This window comes from Callithrix jacchus, chromosome 6, assembly GCF_049354715.1.
Source record: "Callithrix jacchus isolate 240 chromosome 6, calJac240_pri, whole genome shotgun sequence".
Lineage (NCBI taxonomy): Eukaryota > Metazoa > Chordata > Mammalia > Primates > Cebidae > Callithrix > Callithrix jacchus.
The window spans coordinates 136,430,600-136,441,781 of NC_133507.1; the positions used below are offsets into that span (position 1 = coordinate 136,430,600).

General features: G+C 38.7%; 1 pseudogene; it reads left to right on the forward strand.

Annotated features, from left to right (window-relative positions):
- Positions 1–226: 226 nt before the first annotated feature.
- On the forward strand, positions 227–1,492 carry LOC100404888 (glutaredoxin 3 pseudogene; annotated as a pseudogene).
- Positions 1,493–11,182: the final 9,690 nt, after the last annotated feature.

Consider the following 11,182-nt stretch of genomic DNA (forward strand, 5'->3'; position numbering starts at 1 on the left):
ACCTATGCAACAATCTTGCATGATCTGCACGTGTACCCCAGAAGCTAAAGTACAATTTCAAAAAAAAAAAATGCAAAAGATCGCTGTGGAAAATGTAAACTGATTTATTCTCATAAGGAAAGATTGTATAAGCTGAAAGGAAATTGGTAAAAGAAAGGAACAACATTCTGACTGGCTTCCTTGAATCTCCTTGGTTTTACTTCTCAATAAAGAGTTGGAGGGGGGCACTCGATTGCTCCTGTCTGGTGGCGGCAGCATGGCGGCGGGCGCGGCTGAGGCGGCTCTAGTGGCCGTGGAGGAGGTCGGCTCAGTCGGGCAGTTTGAGGAGCTGCTGAGCCTCAAAGCCAAGTCCCTCCTTGTGGTCCATTTCTGGGCACCATGGGCTCCACAATGTGCACAGATGAACGAAGTTATGGCAGAGTTAGCTAAAGAACACCCTCAGGTTTCATTTGCGAAGTTGGAAGCTGAAGGTGTTCCTGAAGTATCTGAAAAATATGAAATTAGCTCTGCTCCCACGTTTCTGTTTTTCAAGAATTCTCAGAAAATCGACCGATTAGATGGTGCACATGCTCCAGAGTTGACCAAAAAAGTTCAGCGACATGCATCTAGTGGCTCCTTCCCACCCAGCGCTAATGAACATCTTAAAGAAGATCTCAACCTGCGCTTGAAGAAATTGACTCATGCTGCCCCCTGCATGCTGTTTATGAAAGGAACTCCTCAAGAACCACGCTGTGGTTTCAGCAAGCAGATGGTGGAAATTCTTCACAAACATAATATTCAGTTTAGCAGTTTTGATATCTTCTCAGATGAAGAGGTTCGACAGGGGCTCAAAACCTATTCCAACTGGCCTACCTATCCTCAGCTCTATGTTTCTGGAGAGCTCATAGGAGGACTTGATATAATTAAGGAGCTAGAAGCATCTGAAGAACTAGATAAAATTTGTCCCAAAGCCCCCAAATTAGAGGAAAGACTCAAAGTGCTGACAAATAAAGCTTCTGTGATGCTCTTTATGAAAGGAAACAAACAGGAAGCAAAATGTGGATTCAGCAAACAAATTCTGGAAATACTAAATAGTACTGGTGTTGAATATGAAACATTCGATATATTGGAGGATGAAGAGGTTCGGCAGGGATTAAAAGCTTACTCAAATTGGCCAACATACCCTCAGCTGTATGTGAAAGGGGAGCTGGTGGGAGGATTGGATATCGTGAAGGAACTGAAAGAAAATGGTGAATTGCTGCCTATACTGAGAGGAGAAAATTAATCTTAAACTTGGTGCCCAACTATTGCAAGACATATTTAATAACATTGGGAGCAGTTCATGATTTAGTCCTCAGAGATGGACTAGGAATAGAAAAATCCTGCTGACTCAGTTACATGTTTTGTGTATTTCACAATGTCGTGCTAAATAAATGTATGTTACATTTTTTTCCCACCAAAAATAGAATGCAATAAACAAATTCAAATTATTAACAACAACAAAAAAAAAAGAGTTGGAGGAAGACATTTAAAGTAGCATGCACAAAAAGACCAGAAACCAACAATCACATACGATACTGAAAATGCTTCCGGAATCCCACTGACTACATTTTGGAGTTAGTCATTGTTGCTATAACTATTTGGGTAAACCAGTAGTAACCAATATTTAAACACTGAGTGTGACTCCTCATGTATGAAAATGTATCACTCATGGGTCAGTTAATTCAGAACATTTGCCCCAACACTTCTACCAGCATATATATGAAACTTGCCGTGGGGACAAACATCAAGATTATCAGTTTTGTTAAATGCTGTCTGTTGTTTAAAGGATGCAGTTTGGTTAGTGGCATATCCAGATCACATATAAATCCAATCGCAAGCTGAGAGAGCATTTGTATTTGACATTGGTCCAGTTTTTGATTACGTACACATACTTTTGCTATTAGTACTAGTAATAGGTCTCAGAGACCATTTTGTTCTGTGGTTTTTAAATGTATTTCCTGGACCCCTGGGAAACTTTCATGAAATACTGTGAATAACAAGGGGAAGAAAAGACTAGGCAGACCTTCACTATCTTGCAACCAAGTTGCTCAGCTTTTACTTGTCTTATCAATTGAGGAAAAATGTAAAATTTTATTTGAAAAAGAAGAAAGAAAATTACCTTATCCAACGTCTTCCTTTTTCAGATGAGAGAAAATTAAGTACCAGACAGATTGTTTATCCACCTCTACAATTCTCTGTTGCTAAGATCAGATGTAGTGCCCAACTCTTTTACCTAAACTAGCCCATTTTTTAAAAATTATACCACTTACGCACTCTCAGGAGCCCATTTGGGATTGGAAATTTCCAGAAGTTAGATTATTTGGGGACAACTTTTCTTTTATAAATTGCTGGATGCAACTGAAAAGTCAAGCTTGGAGGGAATTACCAAAAGGGAAAAAAATTTATTTCAATGATTCAACTACCATTTTCTGTGCTCCAGGGATCTCAACTAGGTCTACAACCTTGAAAAAATTATTATTATTTTTTTTTTTTTTTTTGAGACAGAGTTTCACTCTTGTTACCCAGGCTGGAGTGCAATGGTGCGATCTCGGCTCACCACAACCTCCGCCTCCTGGGTTCAGACAATTCTCCTGCCTCAGCCTCCTGAGTAGCTGGGATTACAGGCACCCGCCACCGTGCCCAGCTAATTTTTTGTATTTTTAGTAGAGACGGGGTTTCACCATGTTGACCAGGATGGTCTCGATCTCTTGACCTCCTGATCCACCCGCCTCGGCCTCCTAAAGTGCTGGGATTACAGGCGTGAGCCACCACGCCCAGCCATGAACAAATTATTAAGCTGTAATGTCTTCATATTTTAAATGACAATAATGTAATATGAATGAATGAAGACAACAACAAAATATCGTTTCATCAGACCACATCAAGGCTGAAACTGACTGTGTCAGGTGTGGTGAGAAGACAAGAAGATATAAGAATACTCCAGCACTGCTCATGGAAGGGTCACTTGATTTAATCTTTGTAAAACCGTTTGGTAAAATCTGGCAGAATCTAAAACATATGTGTGTCATAAGCCAGAGATACAGATAATAGTTATATGTACCTACATATCTTATAAATACATATATGAGGATTTTCATTGTTTCTTAAAGTAGAAAATTAGAAATAAATGTCCATTCACAGGAGAATAGAAAACTCATGGAGTATTCATGATGAAATATTATATATAGTAGCTAAAATAAATGAACTAGAGCTATTTTCATCAATATGTATAGCAGAGTGACCATGATAAGCAAGTTATTTAATCCTTTTAGTTCTTCATCAGAAAATGATGGTAATAATGGTAAATTACCTCATAGAGTTGTGTGGAGATTCAAGGAATTAATACACGTGGAGCACTTACATAAAGCTCCTTTAAAGTGTTTGTTCTTGCTGCTATACACTTGAAAAATATTATGTTAAAAGTGAAAGTAGCAGAAGCACCCCAAGTGTTACCTAGTCTTTCTATATTCTGGACATGTATTAATCTTCTGAGTTTTGAAACAAGAAATTCTTGGGAATTCCTAAAATCATGATTTATTCTGTGTTTTCTCATTCAAACTTTTTACACGTTTTAAAAGTAATGGTAAGTCGCCACAAGAAGAAACAGTAAATCATTTTTATGTGATATGGTTAAATGTTTTAGAGGTATCTTGTAAAAAATAATAAATACAGGGCTTATTATTATTAACCCATTTTTGTGACACAAATATATTTCAGTGACATAAAAATGATCTCTGTTATACATTTTTTTTTTAATGAGATGGAATCTCGCTCTATCATCCAGGCTGGAGTGCAGTGGTATGATCTTGGCTCATTGCAACCTCCACCTCCCAGGTTCAAGCGACTCTCTGCCTCAGCCTCCCAAGCAGCAGGGATTACCGACACCTGGCACCATGCCCATCTAATTTTTGTATTCTTAGTAGAAATAGGGTTTCACCATGTTGGCCAGGCTGGTCTCAAAGTCCTGACCTCAGGTGATCCATTCACCTTGACCTCCCAAACTTCTGGGATTACAGGCATAAGCCACTATGCCCAACCCTGTTATACATATTTGATAGTAGAAATATTTTTAAAAAGGACATTGACACAAAAAATATCAATAGAAGTCATTGTCAAATATAAGATAAATATTCCACTTATAAAATATAATGCTTTCATTTTGTGTTAACACTGGTTAAACTTTAAGACTGTGTATGTACAAGAAGGAGCACTTCCAGATTGGACTTCAGGGTACATATTGGTAAATGTGAACCAATTTCCTTTGTTAACAAGGAAAATATTTCATAGATATTTGTCCAGGAGTCGTATACTAGAAAACATCAGCAAACATTGTTGGACAGTATTCAAATTGCATTTAAATCTCCTAGCAAAGTAAATAGCAATACACAGAATTATATATTAAAATTGACAATTTAAGGACTTACTGGCTTCCAAAATTTGCTATTTCTTAGAATGCAAGATTTATAAGATTAATCAAGATTTATCTGAAGTATACATCTCATAAGATTTATCTAAAGTATACCATGCATATAAACTGCAGATATTTGTTTTATTTGCAAGACTAGCTCACTGTTACAACAGATAGAACCATTAACACACATTTTAATATGGCCACAGTTGCAAGTGAGACTATCTTATGAGCTTGGGACTATTTTTTTGTTCATTTAGTTTCGCTTCTTGTTTTTTGTTTTGTTTTATTTTGTTTTTAGGACAGGGTCTTGCTCTGTCACCCAGGCTGAAGTGCAGTGGTGCAATCATAGCTCACTGCAGTTTTGAACTTCTGGGCTCAAGGGATCTTCCCATATCAGCTTCCTAAGTAGCAAGGAAGGATTACAGGACATGCAACCACACCCAGCTATTTTTTTAAGCACTTTTTTTTTTTTTTTTTTTTTTTGTGGGGTGGAGCCTGTGCCCAGGCTGGTCTCGAATTCCCGGTCTCATACTATCCTCCTGCCTTGGTCTCCCAAAAGCATGAAACACTGTATTCAGCCTGTGTCTGCTTCTTTCATACACACCCTTATCCTCGTTCCTGAAGGTATCAGCTTTACCTTCAGCTCTGCACGTCGGTGTTTTCTGCCTTCTACTTGACATTAATTAACTCCTTCCAACTAGAAGACCTCTATGTGGATCGAGTTTTAATTCCTGTAGATGTAGAATACTTCTTCCCATTTTTCCAGTTTCTCAACTAATTTTTTTCCTCAAGATTTGAGATTTGCAAAAATAATTTAAAAAAAAAAAAAACCCAGAAGGGAATTCCCACATGGAAAGCCTATATACATTATGAAATCTGGACTGAACAGATACCATATTCCCAACTGTGATTACACTAAGAAGGAGTAGAGGGGTGAGTATAAAAGAAGCTTAAACTGTATCTGCAATGTGCTCTTTTATGGAAAACTCAAAACAAAAATGATAAAATTACATCTGCTCTGGTTAAGTTTACATGTATGCTTGATCAACTACTTTCTTGAGTTTTAAAAAATTTTTTCCAAAGGAATCACCTGGGTTGTTGATAATGATGATTCCTGGACTCTACTGCCAGAAGTGCTGGTTCATTGGGTCTGGGGTGGAGACTAGGAATTTTCATTTTCACTGACTGCCCTAGAGGATTGTGGGGAAGTTAGTGCAAGACAAAAGTTGGGTGAGTGTTGACCAAGTCCAGGGAAACCCAGATGCAAACCAGAGGCACTGCAAAGACTCTTAAGTCCTGTCCAACCCAAATTTGTAAATTGCAGTCTGAAGCCAAAGGAACAGGCAGCAGGAGAAGCTGGATGCTTTTGCCAGGATGTGTGTGGTAGAAAAGGCCTCCTAATCATCATGACATCACCCTGGCTAGATGCCTATGGCATCTCAGGAGGACCAGTACTGCTGTTATTGTGCCAGCTGACACCCACAGCTGTTCATTAGTTTCAGTAAAGTCAAGGCTAGATGGGTAGGTGATGAAAAGACAGAAAATAAAGATCTACACAGAAGGGGGAAAAAGTAAAGAATTTACAAAGTCCTTCTTTATGAAAGGAAAATTCCTAATCACATGTATACATTATCTTCTTTTATAATGTGCTTAAAAGGCACTGACTGACCTCATTGCATTTCTTCTAAAGCCTTTTCCTTGTGCTTATTTTTAAAATGTTTTGCAATCATGAATCAGTTAATAATTACTAGTTTCAGACCCTAATTATAAAGCAACAATGTCAACTTCCTTGTTTCTCTTGATTACTTGATTTTAAATTTTTAACACAGTACCATTAGTCCATATGCTAATATTTGAGAAATATTTATGCCATGAGAAATTTATGTATGTTTTATGATTCCATTAAGCACAGCAAGAAGCAAGCTTCAGGGCTTGTGATGATTAAGAGAAAATAAATCCAGAGTCCTGTATTCTAAAACAAATGTACATTCTCTTTTCATTCTCTCTGTGGGAAAATGGGGTTCTAATAAAGCACAAATACCTGGAGTCCTGTGTTTATGTTCTCAGAAAAATCCTGGTTTCTGAAACAATATCTTGTCCTCTGACAACACGCCACCAAAAATATGCTGAACTTGACCTAAGTTTCTGCCTTCTGAGCCTAAACCTTTCTCTTTCCCTCCATCTCCTTCTGGCTTTTGATTTCTGATGCCAAACTAAAGGAGGACTCCCCCTCCCAAATGCAACAAATGAGGCTTATTGTTATCCCAATCAAAACTACACCATGTGGAAATTATTTGGCTATTTATCCACATGCCGTGAAGTAGGTGGGATGCCATCTGTACAGGGGGTTTCACAGCCTGCTGCTCTGACGTTAGCATTTAAACAGTGCCACAAGCTGCTATTGTGGCATATTGGGCTATACCAGCTACATATACACACTTGCAATTATTAAAAAGTTTTAGATGAAAAACTTTATAAAAATGATCCCTGATGGCTTCCAAATGACAAAGACATCTGCCTACCAGCACCTGAAACACGATTTTCTCACTTCCCACTTAAACTCAGTGTTTATAGTTAACATTTACAATTAAGACTATTGGATAGCCCAATACCAAAATCTGAGTAATCTCTGCCCTAACTCTAAGGCAGGTGGATTGAGATGATGACCATAATTGAGGCTGCTCTTTATGAAACACAGGCAGCATGAATTAAGGTAAAAAGACATGTCGATTTTCCTTGCTGTCTGCTCCCTGACTCAAGCATTCTAAAGTTGATGACAACCAAAACCCGGGGCAATCATCCTTCAACTGCATGAGACTGCTGTTCTGAGAGACAGATGAGGCACGAGGCTCATGATCCTGACCTTACCCTCATCTTTTTGCTATGCATTGACAGCTAGCATATTCTAGAATGCTGTAGGTAGCAGCACGTGTGACCGTGCAAAAGCAATGCAGAGAGACATGGATATGGCCACAATAAACTGCACCTGTTTCCAAGAAAAGGCTATACATGGAGGTGGAGAAAGGAAAAAGCCTGCTAGAAATCCTGGAATTAATCCACGATGTAGATTATTTAAGCAAGAAAACAGTGGGTGTAAGAAAAGACGGCATTTCAGAAAGCAGAATCAATTAGATAAAAGTGAATTGCATGTTATTGCATTAATCTGCATCACAACCATATGGCTTAAACACTGTGGGCTGGGGAAGTTAATTTATCTTCTAAAGTGTAGTGGGGGCCAGACATGATGTCTCACACCTGTAATCTCAGCACTTTGGGAGGCCGAGGCAGGCTGATTGCTTGAGGCTAGTTTGAGAGTTGGAGACCAGCCTGGCCAACATGGAGCAAACACCATCTCCACTAAAAATACAAAAATTACCCGGGCCTGGTGGTGTGCACCTGTAGTTCCAGCTACTTGGGAGGCTGAGGCATAAGAATCATTTGAACCCAGGAAGCAGAGGTTGCAGTGAGCTGAAATTGCACCACTGCACTCCAGCCTGGGCGACAGAGCAAGACTCTGTCTCAAAAAAAAAAAAAAAAAAAAAAAAAGAATAAAGTGTAGTGGAATCTAGCTCTCAAATGCAATCTATTCAATCATTTAGCCCTTATTTATTGCATGCCTATGAAGGCATGGTGCTGTAGCAAATACCAAGCCAGATCAGAGACTGATAGTGTGCAAGTTACTACATGCTGACCTCCCCTAAAATCACAAATAACCAAAATGGCACTTAAAACAATTTAGGTGACCAGAGAGAAGCAGAAAGTGTTACAAGCATTCACAGAAAAAAAGAGGGCACTTTGAGGGAAGAGATTTAAGAACAGCTTCCTAGGAGTTTAAGCTGAGTCCTTAATTACAAGGTTAGGAGTAAGTAGATGTGAAAAAGAAGAGCTGAAGCATTCACAAGAGCCAAGATAAAAAGCAGGAAAGGAACAAAGAATACGATTGTAGAGAGAGGGTTGGTGTACAGACACAGAAGGCCTTGCATACGCAATCAGGGGTCCAGAGATATTTTTTCCACAGAGAAAGGCATGGATGATTCTTGAACAACAGACTGAAAATATCAAAGCTGGGCATTAAGGGTCAATTAAAAGCAGACTGTAAATTGGATTTGAAGGGAGGATTGAAGGAAGGCAGGAAAAAAGTTTATCAAGGTAGCCCAAGAGAGCTCTATGGAAAGCCTGATTTCGGATGTTACCGTTTTATAGATGAGGGAACTAAAACACACAGAAGTTAGGTACACCTCAAAGTTCACTTCAACCCTATTCACAACAGCCAAGATGCTAGAACAACTGTATTAGTTTGTTTTCATGCTTACAGTTTGGACTTATAGTTTTACATGGCTAGGGAATTTTACATGGCGAGGGAATTCACAATTGGACTTACAGTTTCACATGGCTAGAGAAGCCTCAATCATGGTGGGAGGTGAAAGGCACTTCTTACATGGCAGTGGTAAGAGAAAATGAGGAAGAACCAAAAGCAGAAATCCCTGATAAATCCATCACATCTTGTGAGACTTATTCACTACCACAAGAAAGTCATGGGAAAGACTGGCCCCCATGATTCAATTACCTCCCCTTGGGTCCCTCTCACAATATGTAAGAATTCTGGGAGATACAATTCAAGTTGGGATTTGGGTGGGGACAGCAGCCAAACCATATCAACAATCTAAATGTCGATTGGATTGATAAATAAAAAAGAAAAATGTGGAATACACATCAAATAGGTTATTACTCAGTCTTGAATTTAAACAATAAGCCTTTCCATATTGACAACATGGTTAAACCTGGAGGGCATTAGGCTTAGCAAAACAGACCAGACAAAGAAAATACTGTAAGATTCCACTTTTTTTTTTTTTGAGATGGAATCTTGCTCTGTAGCCGAGGCTGGAGTACAGTGGTATGATCTTGGCTCATGGCAACCTCCGCCTCTGCGTCCCATGTTCAAGTGATTCTCCTGCCTCAGCCTCCCAAGGGATTACAGGCACCTGCCACCACGTCCAGCTAATTTTTGTATTTTTAGTAGAGACAGAGTTTCACTATATTGGCCAGGCTGGTCTCAAACTCCTGGCCTTATGATCCACCCACCTCAGCCTCCCAAAGTGCTGGGATTAGAGGTGTGAGCCACTGAGCCCAGCCGAGATTCTACTTTTATGAGTTATCTAAAACAGTTACACTCATGGAATCAGAAAGTAAAATGGTGGTTACCAGAACTGAAGGGAGGAGAAAATGGAAAATTGGTAATCAATGACATAAAGTTTCCATTGTGCAAAATAAGTTCTAGTGCTCTTCTGTACAATCTTGCACCTATAGCTAACAACATATATTGCATTTTACACTAAAAACATTGTTAAGAAGGCAGATCTCATGCTGTGTTATCACAATAAGACAGGAAAAGAAAATAAGTAACATGTTAAAAGTCACACACATGGTTAGCAATAGAGCCATGACTCAAGTTCTAAGAAATGCAGCTCCAGAGTCCATGTTCTTAACACTCTGCTATACAGTGTTATATATTAAGACTTTTCAGTAATATGACTCTTCTTGCAAGCCATTCCAAAAGCTAAAGGCATAGTGATGACATGACATTTAATTAAACTTTTAAGACATAAATAATAGTAAAAATTATAATGTGAACAATCTAAAAATCCTGTAATAGGCAAGAATATAGACATTAATTTTGAAACATCTATTCCATGAACATTGAAAATGATGTTTGATAGAATATTTATTTTATTTTTTTATTTTTATTTTTATTTTTTTTTTGCCAATCAGTTTGAGCATATGAGGTTAGCCTTGAACTGATGACCTCGCCTTCGCGAGCGCCATGACCTCCGGCGGGAGCCACTTTGGACCCCAATAGAATATTTAATAACACAGGAATAGTTTCATAATGTGGTAAGTAAAAAAAAAATAGATTATAAGCTACACCCACATGTATAGGGAATAAACACAGGAATAACTTATACAAAAATATTTACAGTTGCTCTTATCGTGAAGGAAGAATTTAAAGAGATTTTTATTATCTTTATTCTTCTGCCTTTTTATTTTTCTGCTTCTGCAATAAAACTGCATAATTTGCAAATGCTAAATAACCAGTTTGCTCAGGTTTTTACCTCTCATACATATGTCTTACATAGTCAGAGCCTCACACTTCATGTTTAGTTTCTTTAATATATTTGAGCACCAAGCAGGTTCCAGACCCTGTGCTAAGCATCAGATTTATAATAGTGAATAAGACAAATAGAATCTGAACCTTATTACCCAGTGGAGAATCAATTAAAATGTAATAGTTGTTTCAAAAGGAAAGCTACCAGATGCTATGAGAGCACTAAGAGCACAGAGAAGGCCTGGCTGAGGAAAGAAGTTCAAGGTGAAAAGTAGACATGAAATAAAGTGTGGGATAAAAGTATTCCAGAAAGACAGAGCATGCATGCTGTCCTTAGGGAGTACGGAGGTGGGACAAAAAGACGTAAGGATTCTGGAAGACAATGGAGATGAAGGCAGGTGTGGAAGATGGAGGGCCTTGGAGAGATGTTAATTACTGTGGATTTCATCCTGAAGGTAATGGAAAGCTGCTGTTGTGCTGAGAAGGTCTGGAGTAGGGCAAGAGGGGTGAGTTAAAAGGTTTTTCTTGAAAGGATGTGGCTTGGAGGAGGAGAGTGGCAACAGGAGAGAGGCAGATGTATCAGGAGTATTTAAGAAGTAGACAGAACAGGACTTGATTGTATGTGGTTGACAGAAAACTGCCAAAGA